Here is a 25177-nt window from a genome sequence, read left to right as displayed (position 1 = left end):
TATGGTCTCTAACAACCATACAAGAATTGGTCCATATCGGTCCACAATTATATATAGCCCCCATATAAATCGATCCCCAGATTTGACCTCCAGAACCTCTTAGAGAAGCAAAATTCACCCGATCCGGTTGAAATTTGGTACGTGGTGTTAGTATATGGTCTCTAACAACCATGCAAGAATTGGTCCATATCGGTCCACAATTATATATAGCCCCCACATAAATAGATCACAGATTTGTCCTCCGGGGCCTCTTGGAGGAGCAAAATACATCCGATCCGCTTGAAATTTGGAACATGGTGTTAGAATGTGGTCTCTAACAAACACGCAAGAATTGGTCCATATCGGTCCATAATTATATATATCCCCCATATAAACCGTTCCCCAGATCTACGGAGCCTCTTGGAGGAGCAAAATTCATCCGATCCGGTTGAAATTTGCAACGTGGTGTTAGTATAAGGCCGCTAATAACCATGCCAAAATTGGTCCATATCGGTCTATAGTTATATATAGCCGATCCCCAATCACACAATAAATGGTGCATATCGGTTCATAATCATGGTTGCCACTCGAGCCAAAAATAATCTACCAAAATTTTATTTTTATAGAAAACATTGTCAGAATGTTATTTCTATAAAAAATTTTGTCAAAATTTTATTTCTATAGAAAATTTTGTCAAAATTTTATTTCTATAGAAAATTTTGTCAAAATTTTATTTCTAAAGAAAATTTGTTTCAAATTTTATTTCTATAGAAAATGTTGTCAAAATTTTATTTTGTCAAAATTTTATTTCTATAGAAACTTTAAACTTAATTATATACGTATTTAATCGTATATAATTAATTTAATATATATCACGTATGGACTATGTGGTATATATTACGGTGTTAGGAAGTTTTAAGATACCTTGCAATCCATGGTGGAGGGTACATTCCAAGAGGTTCCAGAGGTCAAATCTGGGGATCGATTTATATGAGGGCTATATATAATTATGGACCGATATGGACCAATTTTTGCATGGTTGTTAGAGACCATATACCAACACCATGTACCAAATTTCACCCAGATCGGATGAAATATGCTTCTCTGAGAGGCTCCGCATGCCAAATCTGGGGGCCCGTTTACATGGGGGTTATACGTAAAAGTGGATCGATATGGCCCATGTGCAATACCATCCGACCTACATCAATAACAACTACTTATGCCAAGTTTCAAGTCGATAGCTTGTTTCGTTCATAAGTTAGCGTGATTTCAACAGACGGACGAACGGACAAAATTAGACCGACTCAGAATTTCACCACTACCCAGAATATATATACTTTATGGGGTCTTAGACCAATATTTCGATGTGTTACAAACGGATTGGCAAAGTTAATATACCCCCCATCCTATGGTGGAGGGTATAAAAATAATTTTAAACAAATACCAAAATTCATACCTGCTGCGTCGTTTGACTTTTTCACTTCCATGGAAGTTCTTTTGAGAAGGTTTTGGAAATTACGATAATTTTTAATTCTTTGTTGATTTTTAATGGAGAAAAAAAAATAAATTGATACAAAAATATATGCCAAAAAAAAAAAAAAATAAAAACGATATATAATAAAAAAATAATTTTTTAGAAAAATATTTAATAAGAAAATTGCCACGGATGAGATTTGAACTAGCCTTCTTAATTTTTTCATTAATAATAAAGGAAGTACTTAGAATGTCATGCCGTTGTATAATATTAGGTTCATGTCACAAGCATTTGAATAGACGTTTTCATGCAACGTCTTCAATGGTGTTTGTGGCTGAGTATACTAAGGCGTTCTGTTACAACGCCAACAGATCCAGGTTCAACCCCCGGTGGAAGCGAAGAAGTTTTCCAATTTGTAAAAATTAAAAAAATTAAAAATTTTAAAAATTAGAGGCTAAGAAAATAAAAGTGTAGCAAAATATACTGATAAAAATAAAAATTGTAATTGGAAATTTTTGGTTTTTAGTTTTTTTTTTTAATTCTTTCAACCACATGAACTTCATAGGCACAACTTCTAAAGCAATGCAAAGGATCCAAAAATGGAGTACTTCTGTTCTATGACAAGCCCATGTAAAATTCATTGGAGATGACCTATGTTTGCACTACTTCCGGATCACCAATTTGGGATTCAAACTACATTTTTGGAAGCTCTTTTTTTGTTGGGTCATATGTATCACCATCGGGATGTTGGTGTTTATCTATAAAAAGCTAAAGAATAGAAATAATTCAAATCATTGAAGGCTCACTTAATTACGAAACCGTTTTTTTTCTCCATTAAAATAAAACAATATAAAATTAACACGTTGGCAATTTAAGGTCCCTCCATAATAATAAACCCAACAATTAAAAAACAATTTATATTAGAATGATGTGCTGTGAAAGCCTCGAGCAAAGTTTTCCAATGATTTAAATGATTTAAGGACACCGCAGGACACTTGTTTTACCATACCGTATGCCATATAATGGCAAACCAACAAGTAAACGTAATAAAGCTCAACGATTCAGCAGCTGGTGGGCAGTATGAGGGACATTCCATAGAAAATTTCCTTTTCTTTCAGTCATTATCATATTGACGAATATGAATGAAAAACTCATCATCCATCTTATCGAGGCTAAGAATTCATTTTGTAATTAATGTCAGTTTTTAGGGATATCAAACACGGTTGCCACAATTGGTAAAATTCTACCAAAAATGGTAGATTTTTTACTGTCTGCTAAAAAATAGGGTAATTCACAAATTGTGAAATTGACAAAATTTTCTATACAAATAAAATTTATACAAAATTTTCTATAAAAATTAAATTTCGACAAAATTTTCTATAGAAATAGAATTTTCACAAAATTTTCTATAGAAAAAATATTGACACAATTTTCTATAGAAATTAAATTTTTAAATCATTTTCTATACAAATAACATTTTGACAAAATTTTCTATAGAAATACAATTTTGACAAAATTTTCCATAGAAATAAAATTTTCACAAAATTTTCTATAGAAATAAATTTTTTGACAAAATTTTCTATAGAAATAAAATTTTAACGAAATTTTCTATTGAAATAAAATTTTAGCAAAATTTACTATTGAAATAAAATTTTGACGTAATTTTCTATAGAAATAAAATTTCGACAAAATTTTCTGTAGAATAAAATTTTCTCCAGAAATAAAATTTTGACAAAATTTTCTATACAAATAAAATTTTAACAAAATTGCCTGTAGTAATCACATTTTCACAAAATTTTCTACAGAAATAAAATTTTGACAAAATTTTCTATAGAAACAAAATTTTGACAAAATTTTCTATAATCATAAAATTTTGACAACATTTTCTATATACATAAAATTTTGACAAAATTTTCTATTGAAATAAAATGTTAACAAAATTTTTTAGAGAAAGAAAATTTTGACAACATTTTCTATAGATATAAAATTCTAATAAAATTTTCTATAGAAATAAAATTTTTATAAAATTTTCTATAGAAATAAAATTTTGACAAAATTTTCTGTAGAAATAAAATTTTGGCAAAATTTTCTTTAGACATAAATTTTTGACAAAATTTTCTATAAAAATAACATTTTGATAAAATTTTCTATAAAAACAAAATTTTGACAAAATTTTCTATTGAAATAAAATTTTGATAAAATTTTCTATAGAAAAAAATGTTGCAAAAATTTACTATAGAAATAAAACTTTGACAAAATTTTCTATAGAAAAAAATTTTCTATTGAAATAAAATTTTGACAAAATTTTCTATAGAAATAAAATTTTGACAAAATTTTCTATAGAAATAAAATTTTGACAAAATTTTCTATAGAAATAAAATTTTGACAAAATTTTCTATAGAAATAAAATTTTGACAAAATTTTCTATAGAAATAAAATTTTGACAAAATTTTCTATAGAAATAAAATGTTGACAACATTTTCTATAGAGACAAATTAAATTTTGACAAAATTTTCTATAGCAATAAAGTGTTGTCAAATTTTCTATAGAAATAAAATTTTGTCAAATTTTCTATAGAAATAAAATTTTGACAAAATTTTCTATAGAAATAAAATTTTAACAAAATTTTTTAGAGAAAGAAAATTTTGACAACATTTTCTATAGATATAAAATTCTAATAAAATTTTCTATAGAAATAAAATTTTTATAAAATTTTCTATAGGAATAAAATTTTGACAAAATTTTCTGTAGAAATAAAATTTTGGCAAAATTTTCGTTAGACATAAATTTTTGACAAAATTTTCTATAAAAATAACATTTTGATAAAATTTTCTATAGAATCAAAATTTTGACAAAATTTTCTATTGAAATAAAATTTTGATAAAATTTTCTATAGAAAAAAATGTTGCAAAAATTTACTATAGAAATAAAACTTTGACAAAATTTTCTATAGAAATAAAATTTTGACAAAATTTTCTATAGAAAAAAATTTTCTATTGAAATAAAATTTTGACAAAATTTTTTATAGAAAGAAAACTTTCTATAGAAGTAAAATTTTAATAAAATTTTCTATAGAAATAAAATTTCGACAAAATTTTCTGTAGAACAAAATTTTGACAACAACATAGAAATAAAATTTTGAGAAAATTTTCTATAGAAATTTAATTTTCACAAAATTTTCTATAGAAATAAAATGTTGAAATAAAGTATTGACAAAATTTTTTATAGAAATATTTTCTATAGAAATAAAATTTTGTCAAAATTTTCTATAGAAATAAAATTTTGACAAAATTTTCTATAGAAATAAAATTTTGACAACATTTTCTCTAGAAATAAAATTTTTACAAAATTTTCTATAAAAATAAAATTTTGAGAAAATTTTCTATTTTAATGAAATTTTGACCAAAGAAGATTTTGTAGTAAGACAATTTTTTTTGTAAATTTTTCCAAATTGTTTTAGATTGTTTTAGGCTCGAGTGGCAAACGTGGTTTCAATACAATAAGTGACGAATATTTATTTTGACTTATTTTATAAATTTTTCCTCTGTCAACCAATGGATTGACCCATATCTGAATTAATTCGAAATCATCATTGCTAGAGACTCTGAGACTATTGTTTATGAAATGATATACGCGTTTTTATTTCGATGTTGAAGTGTATGAAAATAATAAATCTTCAACTGCTCATTAAGCAAATTATAGTGAACAATTTATTTCAATTATAATTTTTTTTTGCTACACCCTCTTCCCGTTTATGAATTTATTGCTTAAAGCACTGATACACACACACATACAATATCCGTAAATATGCCTGTATATACAAATGTATATGTATGTGTGTTCGTATCAACTTTCAATGGCTATTGTATTGAATAAAGTCCAGTTTTTATTCAACTTATAAGCTATTGTATGGCAAATGATATGCCTCGACCCAAGAAAAATCCCTAAGGGGTGTTATGTTACACCATCGCCAATACCTACCTTTATGTTTTCCTTGTAATTGAGAACTTTGCTACAAAATGAAAACGTATTTGTTGCTTTGCTGGTAATTATTAATATTTAATTACACCTTTACTGTAGACTCAATCAAGATGAAATCAAAATTTATTTTAATGCCCTCAATGGTGTTTGCCATAATTACAATGTTGATTTCCTTGTAATGACATATATTAACTAAATTACAAAATTTAATTCACTTTTCTTTATGAATATGAGTTTGACTTCGATGCCAATGTTGAAATTAGTTTGTTGAATTGATTTTTTTTTATAATTGTTTGAAGTTTTATGGAATGAATGGCTCTTGCCATTGCGAAGGAAATACTGAAGTTGCCAGTATGGGTACATGATTGACTGCTTATGATGCCTAAAAATATGCAAAGAATTTTTTCTGTGGTTGGTAAACCACCTAGAAAAACAAGTAAAGAAAGTGCAGTATTGAGGATTTTCCCCAAATTGGGGATATTGTTTCGTAGATGGGGACTTGGGGATTTGTTGGGCGAATTTCCATAAATTTGGGGATTTTTGTGGGAATTTTTTCGAAATCCGTTGAGTGTAATAAATCAGGTGTGTAGCAATAATTTTCGTGAAATTCTGTTTATTTCTACATTATTAAAAAAAGACACAAAAGGCGCAAAGGAAGCATTTGGACTGGAAACCGACACGGGGTTTTATTTTGGGGGCACTAATATACATTTTTACTCAGCTAGTTTAAAACATTTTGCTACAATTATAAAATCATTTCGTGAGGACTAGGGCCTAAATGTGGCCCTCTCATCCGTGTTCATCACTGATTTGGACAATATATTCCATAAATTTAGAAATAATGGAAATGGTTTACCTCCATATTTATCTATTACCCAATTTTATTACTTGGGTATTTAGAAACAAATTTACGTCCATAAAAACATGGAGACCGAACTCCCATTTTCATTCTTCGAACATTTGGAACAATCACCAGTCGAACAATTATATTTTTTTGAATTTTTATTTTTTTTAATTTTAAAATTTTTACCGCTATTCTACCGATATACATAACAATTTGACAAAAAATTATTGGAGATTTTTGTGAGGAAACTTTGGCGTCTGTAGTTATATGAGTGTAAATCGGATGAAAGATTTATATGAGACCAATATCTAACTCTGAACCAATTTCGACCAAGTTTGGCATGCATATCCAGAATGCTAATTCTACTACCTGCATCAAATTTCATGTAAACCGGAGTATAACTTTGACTTCTGCAGTCATATGAGTGTAAATCGGGTAAAGATATATATGGGAATTGTATTTAAATCTGAACCCATTTCAATCATATTTGGCACATTTTCAATCATATACGACATTATCAATTGTACTCCTTGTGTAAAATTTAAAGCAAAAATCTGGCTTCTGAGGCCTTATTAGTGGATCTTGGCCGAAAAAAATATATGGGAGATATATCGAAATCTGAACCGATTTATTCCAAAATCAATAGGGTTCTAGTTATTCTGACCCAAAATACATACTTCTGCCAAATTTTGAAGTCGATTGGATTACAATTGCGATCTAGACTTTGATTACAAAAATGTGTTCACGGACAGACGGACATGGCTATATCGACTCAGGAGCCCACCCTGAGCATTTTTGCCAAAGACACCATGTGTTTATCTCGTCTCCTTCTGGGTGTTGCAAACATATGCACTAACTTATAATACCCTATTCCACAGTGTGGCTCAGGGTATAAAAAATGTTGACAAAATGTTTTATAGAACTAATATTTTGACAAATTTTAATTTCTGTAGAAATAAAATTCCGACAAAATTTTCTATAGAAACAAAATTTCGACAAAATTTTCTAAAGGAATAACATTTTGAAGAAGTTTTCTTTAGAAACAAAATTTCCTTAAGAAATAAAATTTTGAAAAAAAAATTTCTAAGGAAATAAAATTTTGAGAAAATTTTCTAATGAAATGAAATATTCACAAAACTTTTTAAAGAAATAGAATTTTGATAAAATTTTCTAACAAAATAAAATTTTGACAAAATTTTCTAACAAAATAAAATTTTGACAAAATTTTCTATAGAAATACAGTTTTGACAAAATTTTCTATATAAATAAAATTTCTACATAATTCCTATATAAATAAAATTTCGACAAAAATTTCTATAAAAAAAAATTTTTGACAAAATAGACATAAAATCTTGACAAAATTTTCTATACAAATAAAATTTTGACAAAATTTTCTATAGAAATAAAATTTCGCCAAAATGTTCTATAGAAATAAAATTTTGACAAAATTTTCTATATAAATAAAATTTCGACACAATTTTCTATATAAATAAAATTCCGACAAAATTTTCTATAGAAACAAAATTTCGACAAAATTTTCTATAGGAATAACATTTTGAAGACATTTTCTTTAGAAATAAAATTCTCTTAAGAAATAAAGTTTTGAAAAAAAAAACAAAATTCTAAAGAAATAAAATTTTGAAAACATTTTCTAATGAAATGAAATATTTACAAAACTTTTTAAAGAAATAGAATTTTGATAAAATTTTCTAACAAAATATAATTTTGACAAAATTTTCTATAGAAATAAAATTTTGACAAAATTTTCTATAGAAATAAAATTTTGACAAAATTTTCTATAGAAATAAAATTTTGACAAAATTTTCTATAGAAATAAAATTTTGACAAAATTTTCTATAGAAATAAAATTTTGACAAAATTTTCTATATAAATAAAATTTCGACACAATTTTCTATATAAATAAAGTTTCGACACAATTTTCTATATAAATAAAATTTCGACACAATTTTCTATATAAATAAAATTTCTATAAAAATAAAATTCTGAGGAAATTTTCTAATGAAATGAAATATTCACAAAACTTTTTAAAGAAATAGAATTTTGATAAAAATTTTGAAAAAAATTTCTATAGCAATAACATTTTGACAAAATTTTCTATAGAAATAAAATTTCGCCAAAATGTTCTATAGAAATAAAATTTTGACAAAATTTTCTATATAAATAAAATTTCGACACAATTTTCTATATAAATAAAATTTCGACAAAAATTTCTATAAAAATAAAATTTTGACAAAATTTTCTATAGAAATAAAATCTTGACAAAATTTTCTATAGAAATAAAATTTCGCCAAAATGTTCTATAGAAATAAAATTTTGACAAAATTTTGCATATAAATAAAATTTCGACAAAATTTTCTATAAAAATAAAATTTTGACAAACTTTTCTATAGAAATAAAATTTTGACAAAATTTTCTATAGAAATAAAATTTCGCCAAAATGTTCTATAGAAATAAAATTTTGACAAAATTTTCTATATTAATAAAATTTCGACACAATTTTCAATAGAAATAAAATTTTGAAAAAAGTTTCTATAAAAATAAAATTTCGACAAAATTTTCTATAGAAATAAAATTTTGACAAAATTTTCTATAGAAATAAATTTTTGACAAAATTTTCTATAGAAATAAAATTTTGACAAAATTTTCTATATAAATAAAATTTCGACAAAATTTTTCTACAAAAATAAAATTTTGACAAAATGTTCTGTAGAAATAATATTTTGACAAGATTTTCTTTAGAAATAAAATTTTGAAAGAATTTTCTAAAGAAATAAAATTTTGAGAAATTTTTCTAATGAATTGAAATTTTAACAAAATTTTCTATAGGAATAACATTTCGTCAAAATTTTCACTAGAAATGGAATAACATTTTGATAGAAATTTTCTTTAGAAATAATATTTTCTAAAGAAATAAAATTTTGAAAAAATTTTCTATATAATAAAATTTCGACAAAAATTTGTATAAAAATAAAATTTCGGAAAAAAATTTCTATAGGAATAACATTTGGATAAAATTTTCTTTAGAAATAAAAATTTCTAAAGAAATGAAATGTTGACAAAATTTTCTATAGAAATAACATTTGGAGAAAATTTTCTATACAAATAAAATTTCGACAAAATGATCTATAGAACTAATATTTTGACAAAATTTCCTTTCTTTAGAAATAAAATTTCGACAATATTTTCTATAGAAATAAAATTTCGAAAATTTTTTTCTTTGGGTATAACAGAAAAAATTTTGATAAAATTTTCTATAGAAATAAAATGTTGATAACATTTTCTATAGAGGTAGAATTTTGAATAAATTTTCTATAGAGGTGAAATTTTGAATAAATTTTCTATAGAAATGAAATTTTGATAAAATAAAAAAAAAATAAATAAAATTTTGATAAAATTTTCTATAGAAAGAAAATTTTTACAAAATTTTCTATATAATTCAATATTTTTAAAAGTTTTAATTTTTGTGTTATGTCCTACCGCCACAGTCCATTATGAGTAAGTGCTCCTTTTTTGTAGAAGTAGTAACTGAAATAAATAAAAAAAGTAGTAGTAACTGAAATAAATAAAAAAAAACATTTTTTCACACAAAATTTTGATCAAAAACTTCAAAATTCGATTTTTTTATTTGGTAGTTTTTTGTAAAATTTTCTTAAAATTTTGATAGATTATTTTTGGCGCGAGTAGCAACCGTGCTCTGGGGCCGCCCTTGAGCATTATTGCCAACGACACTATATGGCTATCTCGTCTCCTTCTGGGTATTGCAAATATATGCACTAACTTACAATACCCTGGAGCCACCGAGGTGCAATGGCTAGCAACCCCGCCTTGTATATATAGGGTCATAGGTTCGATCCCCGCATTGACTTAACCCCAAAAATTTTTCGTCAGTGGATTATCCCCTCACAGTAATGCTGGTAACATATCTGAGTATTTCAAAGCTTCTCTAAGTGGTTTCACAGTGATAAAAGTGATAACACATAATAATTTAATTTACATATACTACCGTTTATTTCAAAAATCCGTAACCCAGGTAATGATCGATCTGTTCAACGATATGGGTTGTTCAATTTTATAATTTCCTTATGATTTTCATAGATAACAAGAAATATGTAGGCCTTTTTTCATTTTGTATTACAATTTTTGTTATACTTTTAAAATGTGCACAATGGTAACCAGGACACATATCCTACTCCAATGAAATCAATTTGCTTAATGTTCTATTCTCATGACTAACGGTTATGCTAATACCACCAAGGCTAATTTATGCCATCCCCATAACACAGTGCCAGAATTACATTTCACTTTGTCTAATCTAACACAATTGGAGTAAAGATAAAAGGCATTAAGACATATGGTCTACAAGAAGCAAATGCTCAAAGTCTAAATTACGTTTGATCACATACGAGCACATTGTATTGGAGGTCACTTTATATCTCTCCCGCTCTCTTTCTCTATCTCTCGTTGAACTTGTGCACTTAAGAAATGCAGGTAAATGAAATTACCCTTTCTGGCTCCCTCTCTCTATCTCTCGCTCTGATGAGCTCCTATAACTAAGGCAATAGGCATATCAAAGTGCAAATCTTCTATAGGCCTCACAACCAATAAGGATGAGTAATGTAAATTAATTAAGCTAATTTACTCCAGCTCCTTGTCATTAAGCGGAGAACAATAAAGCCTGAACGACTGGATAAATAAGGATAACCGCAAAACTACAACAATAGAAACAATGACAATGGCATGACAATGCATTTGTACATGTGGCGTGTGTGTGAGATGGGCCAGAGGTGAAGCATAATTAAAATTCGTTAGTTAGTGTTCATCTAACGTAAAGTGTAAAGACATTTATGATGAAAACGTTTAGACAACATTTGACAAATGAGCTTGGTTGGATATTCCACGGCCTGTGCAAAGAAAATGAATCCAATTAATCTGATAAGAACAATGCGGAAAGGCTTAGTTTGTTGAGGTATTAGGTACATTAACTATAGAGATTTCAGTGAAAATATTTCGAAGATTTCCAAAGTAAGATAAGCAGGAGAAATTCGCTGATTGAATGAGATACCATGGAATGGGAAAACTAGTGAGGAAATATTATTATTACATTTGGTATAAGCTAGATGGCATGCCAAAGATATATCACTTTTCCTGTGAAACCAAAGATAAATGAAAGTAAAATTTTTGTGAAAACAAATGGTGGATTGAATTCTTACAATCTAAGGATAATTTTAAGAAGCTAATCAATAAACAAGGAAACAAATCCTAATTTACCATTGAGTGCGCAATTTAATAATGCAGGATTGACAACAGATAGCGTAGCTCGGGATATACTCCGATCCGTTGGAGGGAACGGAGGTGAAATCCAAATGGAGTGAAAGAAGATCTCTTTGAGCCAAAACCAAAATACAAAATCTCTATGAGCAAATTTGCACTTTATCTCCAGTTGGTGTGGAAGACAAAACCAAGATCGAACCATAAAATTAGAATAAAAATCCAGACATGAAAGTATTAGGATTGGAACAAAAATTTTGGATTTATTTTCTATTGGAATATTCGATCTTACCAGTAACACAATTGCTGTCGAATGTGAGAGAGTGAGCTTAAGTTTCTACGGAAGTTGTTTCATTGATAGGCTTGAATAAGTTTCGTTAAAAATTCATCAAATAATTATAACACACAGAACTCAAAGCAGTGCAGATGCCACCCACATGAAAGATGGGGATTTTTTACTTCATTTTGGGAATAATGGGATTTTAAAATTTTTGTTTTTAATTTTTACATTTGTTTATGTAGTTTGACATAAACAAATGGCATGTCCCAACGTTTCTAGCTATAGTTTTTAGTATGTGGCATTTGCCCGGAGTCTAAAGACCACGGGTTTCGAGGTAACAAAATAACAATTGACGAAGCTTGCAAAAAACTGCTACAAAGGCATCCATAGAAATGATTTTTGTAATGTATCATTACTGGTGACGAATAATGGATTCACAACGCCAAACCTAAGCGGAAAAAATCATATGGTTACCCTCAATATTGAAAGAAGCTTATACTGTGTACAAGGTAGCTTATATGCATTACATCCAATTTCTGGTTGCTATCATTTATAAATCGCTGGTCTGAGAGTTGACATATAGTGAGAGTTAATTTTATTGTTTACAAGCCTACAAAAATATAGATATACTTTTGCATACAGAAGTTACTCGTGATAGAATTCAAGCGTAAAAAAATGCTAGAGTGGAAAGAGCTAAGGAGTTGTATCGGTGGCAAACAAATTGTGAGCTACCAAATTTGTTTTCTGCCATGAAAAACCATTCCTTATAGAGCATTTTCTGAACAAGCAAAATGATCGGGTTTATTTGCCAAGGAAGTTATCTGAAAATGTACACCTTCGACTGGCCATCAGAACTCAAATGTCGCCCATTGTAATGGTGTGGGCCGCCGTAAGGGCCATTGGTCGCACCATTCTTGAATTCATTGACCGTAGGGTAAAAAAGTTGAATATTATCAGGAAAATATCCTGAAGGCAAAATAGAAACGTTAGGCAGACAAAAGTTTCGGCTGCAGACCATAGACATTCCAAGAGTATTGGGCTCTACCGTACTCAGGAACACGCTTGCCACTAATCGCAAAAATCATCTACCAAAATTTGAAAAAATATTTTACCAAAAATCTGCCAAATTAAAAAAAAATCTTAATTTGAAGCTTTGCATCAAATTTTTGTCAGAATTTTATTTCTTAGTAAATTTTTCTCAAAACTCTTTTTCTATAGAAAATTTTGTCAAAATTTTATTTCTATGGAACATTTTGTCAAAATTTTTTTTCTATAGAATATTTGGTCAACATTTTTATATATATATAGAAAAAATTTTATTTCTATAGACAATTTTGTCAAAATTTTATTTCTATAGAACTTTTTGTCAAAATTTTATTTCTATAGAATATTTTTCAAATTTTTATTTGTATATAAATTTTACTCAAATTTTTATTTGTATATAAATTTTACTCAAAATTTTATTTGTATAGAAAATTTTCTCAAAATTTTATTTCTATAGAATATTTTGCCAAGATTTTATTTTCATACAATATTTTGTCAAAATTTTATTTTTATAAAAAATTGTACCAACATTTGTTTGATTATAGAAAATTTTATATTTATACAAAATTTTGCCAAAATTAGAATTGTTGTCAAAACTTTATTGAAATATTTTTCATAATTTTATTGCTATAGAAAATTTTGTCAAAATTTTATTTCTGTAGAAAATTTGTTCAAATTTTTATTGCTATAGAAAATTTTTTATTGCGATAGAAGATTTTGTCAAAATGTTATCGCAATAGCAAATTGTATAAAAATTTTATAAAATTTTGTCAAAATTTTACGTCTATAGATAATTTTTGAAAATCTTATTTTGTAGAAATTTTTGTCAAAATTTTATTGCAATAGAAAATTTTGTCAAATTTTTATTGCTATAGAAAATTTTTGTCGAAGTTTTATTGCTATAAAAAATTTTGTCAAATTTTATTTCTATAGAAGATTTTGTCAGCATTTTATCGCTGTAGCAAATTGTATCAAAATTTTATAAAATTTTGCCAAATTTTATTGCTATAGAAAATTTTGTCCAAGAGGATTCTGTTCTACCGTACTCAGGACCACGGTTGCCACAAATCGCAAAAATCATCTACCAAAATTTGAAAAAATATTTTACCAAAAATCTGCCAAATTAAAAAATCTTAATTTGAAGCTTTGTATCAAATTTTTGGTAGAATTTTAGTTATTTCTTAGTAAAATTTTCTCAAAACTCTTTTTCTATAGAAAATTTTCTCAAAATTTTATTTCTATAGAAAATTTTGTCAACATTTTATTTCAATAGAATATTTTTCAAAATTTTATTTTAAAATAAAATTTTCTCAAATATTTATTTGTATATAAAATTTTCTCAAAATTTTATTTGTATATAAAATTTTCTCAAAATTTTATTTTTACCTAATTTTTTTTTTCAAAATTTTATTTCTATAGAATATTTTGTCAAGATTTTATTTACATACAATATTTTGTCAAAATTTTATTTTTATAAAAAATAGTACCAACATTTTTTGATTATAGAAAATATTTTGGTCAAAACTTTATTGAAATATTTTTCATATTTTATTGCTATAGAAAATTTTGTCAAAATTTTATGTCTATAGAAAATTTTGTCAAAATTTTATGTCTATAGATAATTTTTCAAAATCTTATTTCTGTAGAAAATTTTGTCAAAATTTTATTGCTATAGAAAATTTTGTCAAATTTTATTTCTATAGAAGATTTTGTCAGCATTTTATCGCTGTAGCAAATTGTATGAAAATTTTATAAAATTTTACCATAATTACCATAATATTTCTATAGAAAATTTTGTCAACATTTTATTTCAAAATTTTATTTTTATCAAAAATTGTAAATTTTTATAAAAAAATTAACATTGTTTTTATTATAGAAAATTTTTATAAAAAATTTTGCTAAAATTTGAATTTTGGTCAAAACTTTATTGAAATATTTTTCATAATTTTATTGCTATAAAAATTTTGTCAACATTATATAAAATATTTTGTCAATATTTTATTTTCATACAACATTATGTCAATATTTTATTTTTATAAAAAATTGTACCAACATTTTTTGATTATACAAAATTTTATTTTTATAAAATATTTTGGCAAAATTAGAATTTTGGTCAAAACTTTATCGAAATATTTTTCATAATTGCATTGCTGTAAAAAAATACCAACATTTTATTTCCATAGAAAATGTTGTCACAATTTTATTTCCATAGAAAATTTTGTCAAAATTTTATTTCTGTAGAAAATTTGCTCAAATTTTTATTGCTATAGAAAAATTTTAAAATTTTTTATTGTGATAGAAGATTTTGTCAAAATGTTATCGCTATAGTAAATTGTATCAAAATTTTATTTCTATAGTAAATTTTGTCAAAATTTTATGTCAATAGATAATTTTTCATAAGATTTTGATTTCTGTAGAAAAATTTGTCAACATTTTATTGCTATAGAAAATTTTGTCAAAGTTTTATTGCTATACAAATTTATCGGTGTAGCAAATTGTAGCAAAATTTTATAAAATTTCGCCAAATTTTATTTCTATAGAAAATTTTGTAAAAATTTTATTTCTATAGAAAATTTTGTCAAAAATTTGTTTCTATAGAAAATTTTCTCAAATATATAGAAAATTTTGTCAAAATTTTATTTGCATAGAACTTTTTGTCAAAATTTTATTTCTATGGAATATTTTGTCAAAATGTTATTTTTATAGAATATTTTTCAAAATTTTATTTTAAAAGAAAATGTTCTCAAAATTTTAGTTTTATAATATTTTTTTCAAAATTTTATTTTTATAAAATTTTTTTTTCAAAATTTTATTTCAATAGAATATTTTGTAAAAATTTTATTTTTATGAAAAATTGTACCAACATTTTTTTGGATTATAGAAAATTTTTATTTTTTTTGCCAAATATAGAATTTTGGTCAAAACTTTATTGAAATATTTGTCATTATTTTATTGCTATAAAAATTTTGTCAACATTTTATTTCCGTAAAAATGTTTTCACAATTTTCATTTCATTCATTCATTCATTTCATTTCACTTTTTTTATAATTATAATTAAAAGCTCAAATAAGGCCAAAATTAATTACAAAAGTTTTACATTGTTTTGACACTTAATTATAAAATATAATCTAAGCTCATCAATATCAATACTATATATAATTTTCCATAGAAAATTTTATCAAAATTTTATTTCTGTAGAAAATTAGCTCAAATTTTTATTGCTATAGAAAAATTTTAAAATTTTTTATTGCGATAGAAGATTTTGTCAAAAGGTTATCGCTATAGCAAATTGTATCAAAATTTTATAAAATTTTATGTCTTTAGATAATTTGTCAAAATCTTATTTCTGTAGAAAATTTTGTCAAAATTTTATTGCTACAGAAAATTTTGTCAAATTTTTATTGCTATAGAAAATTTTTTCTTTGCTACAGAAGATTTTATCAAAATGTTATCGCTATAGCAAATTGTATCAAAATTTTATAATATTAAAAAATATTAAAATTATTTTATTTCTATAGAAAATTTTTTCAAAATCTTATTTCTGTAGAAATTTTTGTCAACATTTTATTGCTATAGAACATTTTGTCAAGGTTTTACTGCTATAAAAAATTGTGTCAAATTTTATTTCTATAGAAGATTTTGTCAGCATTTTATTTCTATAGTAAATTTTTGTCAAAATTTTATTGCAATAGAAAATTTTTCGAATTTTTTTTTTAGTAGAAAATTTTGTCAAAATTTTATTACTATAGAAAATTTTGTCAAAACTTTTATTGCAATAGAAATTTTGTCAAATTTTATTTCTATAGAAAATTTAGTCAAATATTATTGCTATATAACTTTTTGTCCAAATGTTATCGCTATAGTCAGTTGTAGCCAAATTTTATAAAATTTTATTACCAAAGAAAATCTTGTCACATTTTTTTCGAAATTTGATTGTGAACAATAAAATTAAAAAAAGAAATAAAAAATAACGTGTGATTTTGTTCCTTTATATACGAGTATCCTTCACCATAGAAAAATTACTAAAACCTAAAATTCCTCATTTAATTAAATATATCCATTTTTGAGTCGAATCGCCTAAGTCTGAGGACAAAATGCCCTCAATGAAAAGTTTAGGTATTTGGGTTTTAATCAAGTAAACATTCTTTTTGTTATTGATGGCATGTCTAATTGAAACACTGGAATTTTTCCACTTACGAAAATATATATATATATATATATATATATATATATATATATATATATATATATATATATATATATATATATATATATATATATATATATATATATATATATATATATATATATATATATATATATATATATATATATATATATATATATTTTTTTTTTTTGTGTACAAAGAAATTCTATGTATTTTCATATTAAGCTTTTAACACTTTCACTTTGAGGGTGTTTCTAGTATTATATAGGAAAGAACAAACCTAGAAAAAATCTTAATTTTCCCCACGGGAACAAGGCGTATGGCTGGCGACATCCATTAATGCAAGTGGTATGCTAATCAAACAAATGTTTCTATATAACATTCAAACAGATTTCTGAGAAAAAAATGAAAGTCATTCAAAGAATCAAGTGAACACAAATCCTACAGTTCCCGTGGATAACGTTAAGGGAATCTTGGCGGGAACACAACAAACCCCAAAAACCGCCAACTGACTGAATAACTTAAGCATCAGCACTACTTCAATTCATTTCATCCACAGTAAACATCGGGCAAAAGAATGTGCAACATGGTGCACATGGCTTGGTTGGTCATGTGAACATGTGCTGCAAGTCTCTTTTTGAACATTTGCCAGAGTCTATTGATTTGCGTGGATATGGACGATTTGCGTTAACGTGGCCGGTGTGTTTAAACAAAACCAATTGGCAAACGAATTCCATACCAAAATCATTTGCTTCATTTTTCGAATCAATGGACTATACGGACATATTTGTTTGACAAAGTGCGGAGCACTTGAACATTTCTATGGTTGCTTTAGTATTGATCAGATGACTCTACCGCATATGGTTTGTAACAATGGCCAATGAGGTTTGGAGAAAAGCAGGAGTCAGTCTTCATTTCAATAAAATAACATTATTTAAATAGATAATTTTGTCAAAATTTTTGTGTCAAGTTTTTTCTACAGAAAATTTGAATCGCAATGGACTGAATGGTCTAAGTGAGCCTCACACTTAATCGGACTGCCAATTTAACCTAACTTTAACCTTCTATATAAAATTTTTATCAAAGTTTGTTTGCTATAGAAAATTTTGTCAAAATTTTATTTCTGTATAAAATTTTGTCAAAATTTTATTTCTGTATAAAATTTTGTCAAAATTTTATTTCTATAGATAATTTTGTCAAAATTTTATTTCTATAGATAATTTTGTCAAAACTTTATTTCTATATATAATTTTGTCAAAATTTTATTTCTATCGAAAATTTTATCAAAATTGTATGTCCATAGAAAACTTTGTCAAAAGTTTATTTCAATTGAAATTTTGAAAAAATTTTATTTCTCTAAAAAATTGTGTCAATATTTTATTCCTATAGACAATTTTATCAAGATTTTATTTTTATAGAAAGTTTTGTCAATATTCTATTTCCATAGAAAATTTTGTCTCAATTTTATTTCCATAGAAAATTTTCCCAAAATTTTATTTTTATAATTTTGTCAAAATTTTATTGCTATAAAAACTTTTGTCAAAATTTTATTTCCGTTCAAAATTTTATTTGACAAAATTATGTAAAAACTTTATTTCTATACCATTTTTTTTTAAATTTTGTCAACATTTTATTCTTTTAGAAACATTTGTAAAATGTTATTTCTATAGACAATTTTGTCAAAATTTTATTTCTATAGAAAATGTTGTCACAATATTATTCCTGTAGAAAATTTTTTATTTTTATAAAAATGTTTGTCAATATTATATTTCAATAGGAAATTTTGTCAAAATTTTATTTCTATAGAAAATTTTGTCATCACTTTATTTCTATAGAAAATTTTGTCAAAATTTTATTTCTATAGAAAATTTTGTCAAATTTTTATTTCTGTAGAAAATTTTCTGAAAATTTTATTTCTATAGAAAATGTTGTCACAATATTATTTCTGTAGAAAATTTTGTCAAAATTTTATTTCTATAGAAAATTTTGTAAAAATTTTATTTCTATGGAAAAATTTTATCAAAATTGTATCTTTATAGAAATTTTGTTTTAAATTTTGTTTCTATAGAAAATTTTGTCAAATAGTTTTTTTCTATAGAAAATTATTTCAAAGTTTTATTTTCTATAGAAAAGTTTGTCAAAGTTTTATTTTCTTTAGACATTTTTGTCAAAGTTCTATTTTCTATAGAAAATTTTGTCAAAGTTTTATTTTTATAGATAATTTGTCAAAATTGTATTTCTATATAAAATTTTATTTCTATAGAAAGTTTTTCATATTTTATTTCTACAGAAAATTTTCTCAACATTTTATTTCTATAGAAAATGTTGTCGCAATATTATTTCTGTAGAAAGTTTTGTCAAAATTTTACTTCTATAGAAAATTTTGTAAAAATTTTATTTCTATGGAAAATTTCATCAAAATTGTATCTTTATAGATCTTTTTTAATTTTATTTCTATAGAAAATTTTGCCAAATTTCATTTCTAGAGAAGATTTTGTCGAAATTTTTTTGCTATAAATTTTTTTGTCAAAAATTAGTTTTTTCTATAGAAAATTATGTCAAAGTTTTATTTTCTATAGAACAAATTGTCAAAGTTTAATTTTCTATAGAAATTTTTGTCAAAGTTCTATTTTCTACAGAACATTTTGTCAAAGTTCTATTTTCTATAGAAAAGTTTGTCAAAGTTTTATTTCTATAGAGAATTTGTCAAAATTTTATTGCTATAGAAAATTTTGTCAACATTTTTTTTTTCTATAGAAAATTATGTCAAAATTTTATTTTCTATAGAAAAGTTTGTCAAAGTTTAATTTTTTTATAGAAATTTTTGTCAAAGTTCTATTTTCGAAAATCTTGTCAAAGTTTTATTTTTATAGAGAATTTGCCAAAATTTTATTTCTATAGAAAATTTTGTCAAAATGTTATTTCTATAAAAAATTTTTTTCAACATTTCATTTCTACAGAAAATTTACTCAAAATTTTATTTCTATAGAAAACTAGCGTAACCCGGCCCGCTTCGCTGCGCCTTCCTAAGCATATTTGGAGGAATATTTTGCGTTAACTTAGTCAACTATTTCCTTCGTGCTGAAAACAAATTCGAAAAGATTTGAATTCTTTTAAACAAATCGGACTACTTGATTTTTCGTTTATAGGTACAAATACGGCGGGAGAGGGTGTACCTTCTTCTATATTTCTTGTGAATTTTAAGTGTGGTTTGTCAAGGAAAGGTATCCTTCTCCTCAACATATCTGAAAATTAGGCACTATATTATAATAACATACAAAGAATTACTCTTTCCCACCCAATAAATCGGAAAAAGCAAAATTAGTAAAAAATTTTACCACATTAACATTTGCTCAAATGTTGGAAAATGGTGCACCCTCTACGTTGGCTGCCAATTTCATGTGAATTTAAGTTCTTTACTAAAAAGAAGTCTGGCAGACGCCTGTGCAAAAATCATAAAATTATGTACCGAGTTCCCATTTACGGACAACCCTCTACTTTCAATTTAAGAAAAAAAAGGACAAAAGGGAACCCTCCCCCCACCTTCGCTCCACTTCGACCTGATATCGGTCTATGACGTACCCTATATTAATTTCGCAACTATGGTCCCTATAAATTCTATCGAAGTAAATCGACAAAGTTTATTTCAATTTTCCCGTTCCCCAACCAGATATCGAAAAATCATATACTAATTTAGAAATCATGTATAAATTTAATCACCTCCTCCCACGTTCCCTGTAAATTTCAAGTAGATCAGAGATGTTTAAATTTTGCTCTATTGTTTTAAAGGGACGTCACTTTCCCCGATACAATATCGACAAACACCGTAGTGAATAGCACCCCTAACCTTCCCTGAAAGTTCTTGAAACTTTCCTTCAAGTGTGGGGCAAGGAAGGTTGCCTCTTCGTTCATAACCTTCCCCCACTGCCTATGTAAATTTCAAGAAAACTTTCTCTCCTTAGTCGCCTTTCTCTTCCCTTTGGAACTTTCGGCGGATCTAGTGTTCCATGATCTTAAGCGCTGTGATAAAAGACGCGTAGCTTGATCTTCTACAGATTCTGAATTTATACGATTTGAAAATCGTACTTGTTCTGATTGCACTCGGGCATCATGTTGTTGTTGTGTCTCTGATTGTCGCGATGCAGCAGTTCTTATCAGTTGGGAGCGTAATCGTTCATCCCATTGTTGTTGCGTCTCCGATTCTCTTAATGAAAGAGTTCTGACCAATTGCGATTGGAGTCGTGTATCGCGTTGTTCTTGCGTTTCAGATTGTCTCAATGCAATAGTTCTTACCATTTGCGATTGGAGCCGAATATCGCGCTGATTCTGAGTTTCGATTTCTCGAGAAGCTAACGTCCGTATTCGTTGTGCTTGGATTCTGCGGCGACTTTCTTCAGATTTCTCTAATGTACGCAATGTGCTTGATCGAAATCTTTGTGACAGGATTCGAATTTCATGCTGTTGGTTTGTCTCTGCTTGTCTAGAAGTTGTTGCTCTATTTCTATTTTCTTCCAAACGCAACTCACGCTCTTCTTGCGACTCTTTATTCCTTCTTTGTTTTAGTTTCTGCGATTTTATAGAAAGTTTCGTAAGAGTTGCCTTCTTCTTCATTGGCATGATTTAAAAATTTATTACAGGAGTTACAGAGTTGTGAATGCAAATGGTAATAATCGAAGGTAATTATTGCTACACGCTGATTTCACACTGACTACTTTATCGGTAATAGTTATGAAAGGTAAAATAACAAAGCCACAATTTAATAGTTTTTTTAATATCAAAAGATACGCGTGTCCGCACTATTTCGTTTTTAAAAAGCAGGTAGAACAGTTTCCTAAAAACATTTTGCACGACTACTGTGTAAATTTCAATAAAACCCGAGAAGAGTAGTACTGTACACTGTATTTTACTGTACTGTATTTAAAAAAGTAGAGTAAAGGGGAGAGACCCCTCCACGACTAAATTTCGAAAAATAAATTAGCGGCTCCTTTTCTAGGGGCCACCCCTACCATCCTGAAAAATTTTAAGTTAATCGGAGAAGTTATGTCCAATTTTCAAAAAAATCGGGCAAGGGGGAGGTACCCCTCCCAGACCAGATACCAAAAAATGAGGTACCCTATTTTCACAACATGGTCACCCTCTACATTCTTGAAAAGTTGAAGTAAATCTGCTTGACCGTTTCCGACTTCAAGCAAATCCGAAACTTGAAAAAGGATCGGCAAGGGGGAGGTACGCCTCCGGCAAAGGGTCCCTTCCCTGATTCAATTTCAGAAAATGAAGTTGCGGATCTTTGTCCCATAGTCACCCCCAACTTTCACTGAAAATTTAAAGCAAATCGAAGAACGTAAGTCAAATTAACAAAAAGTCGGACAAGGGGGAGGTACCTCTCCACGACCGGGTATATCAAAAGGGAGTACCTTTTTCTACCAAATGATCATATTTTACCTTCGGTTCAACCATTTGCGAGTTCAAGCAAATCTGAAAACGTAAGTCCAATTCTAAAAAAAATCGAGCAAGGGGGTGGTACCCCCACCCCCCGGGCCAGAAATATAAAAATGATTTACCCTATTCCTACTACATGATCATCCTTTACCTTCTCTTCAAATTTCAAATAAGTCGGTTCAGCCGTTTCCGATTTCAAGCAAATAGGAAAATTTGAGCTCTATTTTCAAAAAGTCGCTTAAGGGGGAGGTACCCCCTCCCGACCAAATTTCGAAAAAAAAATTTGCGAATCTTTGTCTAGGGATCACCCCCTACTATCCCAGAAAATTTCGTGCAAATCGGTCAACTTTGGTCTAATTTTCAAAAAGACGGACAAAGGGGAGGTTCCTCTCCGCGACCATATGTCAAAAAATGAGGTACCCTTTTTTCAGCACATGAGTGCCCCCCACGATCTCTGAAAGTTTCAAGTAAATCGGTTCAGCCGTTTTCGCGCCAACCCGGAACATACAAATAAACAAACAAACAAACAAACAAATAAACAAACATAATTTGAATTTTATATATATAGATTTTGTAAAAAATTTATTTCTATGGGAAATTTTATCAAAATTGTATATTTACAGAAATTTTGGTTTTAAATTTTATTTCTATAGAAAATTTTGTCAAAATTTTATATCTATAGAAAAGTTTGTCAAATATTTATTGCTATAGACAATTTTTGTCAATTTTTTTTTATAGAAAATTATGTCAAAGTTTTATTTTCTATAGCAAAGTTTGTCAAAGTTTAATTTTCTATAGAAATGTTTGTGAAAGTTCTATTTCCTGTGGAAAATTTTGTCAAAGTTTTATTTATATAGAGAATTTATCAAAATTTTATTTCTATAGAAAACTTTTCTCAACATTTTATTTCTATAGAAAATGTTGTCACAATATTATTTGTGTAGAAAATTTTGTGAAAATTTTACTTCTATAGAAAATTTTGTAAAAATTTTATTTCTATGGAAATTTTTTATCAAAATTGTATCTTTATATATTTTTTTAAATTTTATTTCTGTAGAAAATTTTGTCAAAATTTTATTTCTATAAAAATGTTGTCAAAATTTTATTTCTATAAAAATGTTGTCAAAATTTTATTGCTATAGAAAATTTTTTCAAAGTTTTATTTTTATAGAAAATTTTATCAACATTTTATTTCTAAAGAAAATTTTATCAAAATTGTATTTTTTATAGAAATTTTGTTTAAAATTTTATTTCTATAGAAAATTTTGTCAAAATTTTATTTCTATAGAAAATTTAGTCAAAATCTTTTTTATATAGAATATATTATCAAAATTTTATTTCTATAGAACATTTTGTCAAGATTTTATTTTTATAGAAATTTGTGGTCAAAATTTTATTTCTATAGAAAATTTTTTCAAAATTTTATTTCTATAGAAATTTTTGTCAAAATTTTTTTTCTACAGAAATTTTTGTCAAAATGTTATTTCTAAAGGAAATTTGTGAAGTACCTCTTAGCTGGAGAAGCATATTTTGCAAAAACTACCAAAACATCAAAAGTTCCACCAAACTGTAAAAAATTTACAATTTTTGGTAGGTTAGGTTAGGTTATGTGGCAGCCCGATGTATCAGGCTCACTTAGACTATTCAGTCCATTGTGATACCACAGTGGTGAACTTCTCTCTTATCACTGAGTGCTTCCCGATTCCATGTTAAGCTCAATGACAAGAGACCTCCTTTTTATAGCCGAGTCCGAACGAGTCCAGTGAAACCACTTAGAAAAGCTTTAAAACCCTCAGAAATGTCACCAGCATTACTGAGGTGGGATAATCCACCGCTGAAAAACTTTTTGGTGTTCGATCGAAGCAGGAATCGAACCCACGACCTTGTGTATGCAAGGCGGGCATTCTATCCATTGCACCACGGTGGCTCCTACAATTTTTACAATTTTTGGTAGAATTTTATTAACTGTGGCAACCGTGCTACGATGCAGGGTATACCCGTATAACGTAAATTAATTGTGTACCATAGGGCGTATTAGTATTGTACTTGCAACAAAATGTTATTCATACGTCACCATGGCCCATACGAAAACAATAATAGGGTTGTTTTCTTTTAGCACTGGATGTAACATTTGTATGTTCTATCCAGAACATCTCATCAGTGCAAGTTGCGCCGATGTTGCCAGATTGTATTTTGATAAAGTTAAAGATAAAGGTAAAGTTCTTCGATTCACAATAGCATTTTATTGTGACCAATTTACCTATCGAAAAACATGAAATTCAAAGTTGTACAGTGTCATAAATAATCCAGCAGTAAATATTTATTACCTTATAGAGCATTTCATACATTAAAAATGCAGAATTTCACTTCTTTCATGCGATTGTTTTTAAACAGCTGATGACAGTGTTGCATGTTTTTGGAGATGTCCTGGATAAACGAATACTCTGTTTTCTTTTAATCCTTCACAGCTTAGGGTATCCAGTGCTAAAAGAAAACAGCCCTAATACTGCCGCCTATTTACGTTAAATTTGACGGTGATTTGAATGAGTGATTTTTAACATTGGATTGCAAACAACAAACCACGATCCATTTCAAATTGTATTGATTGGAAATTAAAAGTAAATATTATCTGTCGCAATTATTGTTGAATGTGTCAATATTTATGTCAGAGTATGTTTT

Source organism: Haematobia irritans, chromosome 2, assembly GCF_050003625.1.
Source record: "Haematobia irritans isolate KBUSLIRL chromosome 2, ASM5000362v1, whole genome shotgun sequence".
Lineage (NCBI taxonomy): Eukaryota > Metazoa > Arthropoda > Insecta > Diptera > Muscidae > Haematobia > Haematobia irritans.
This window is presented reverse-complemented; position numbering follows the sequence as displayed.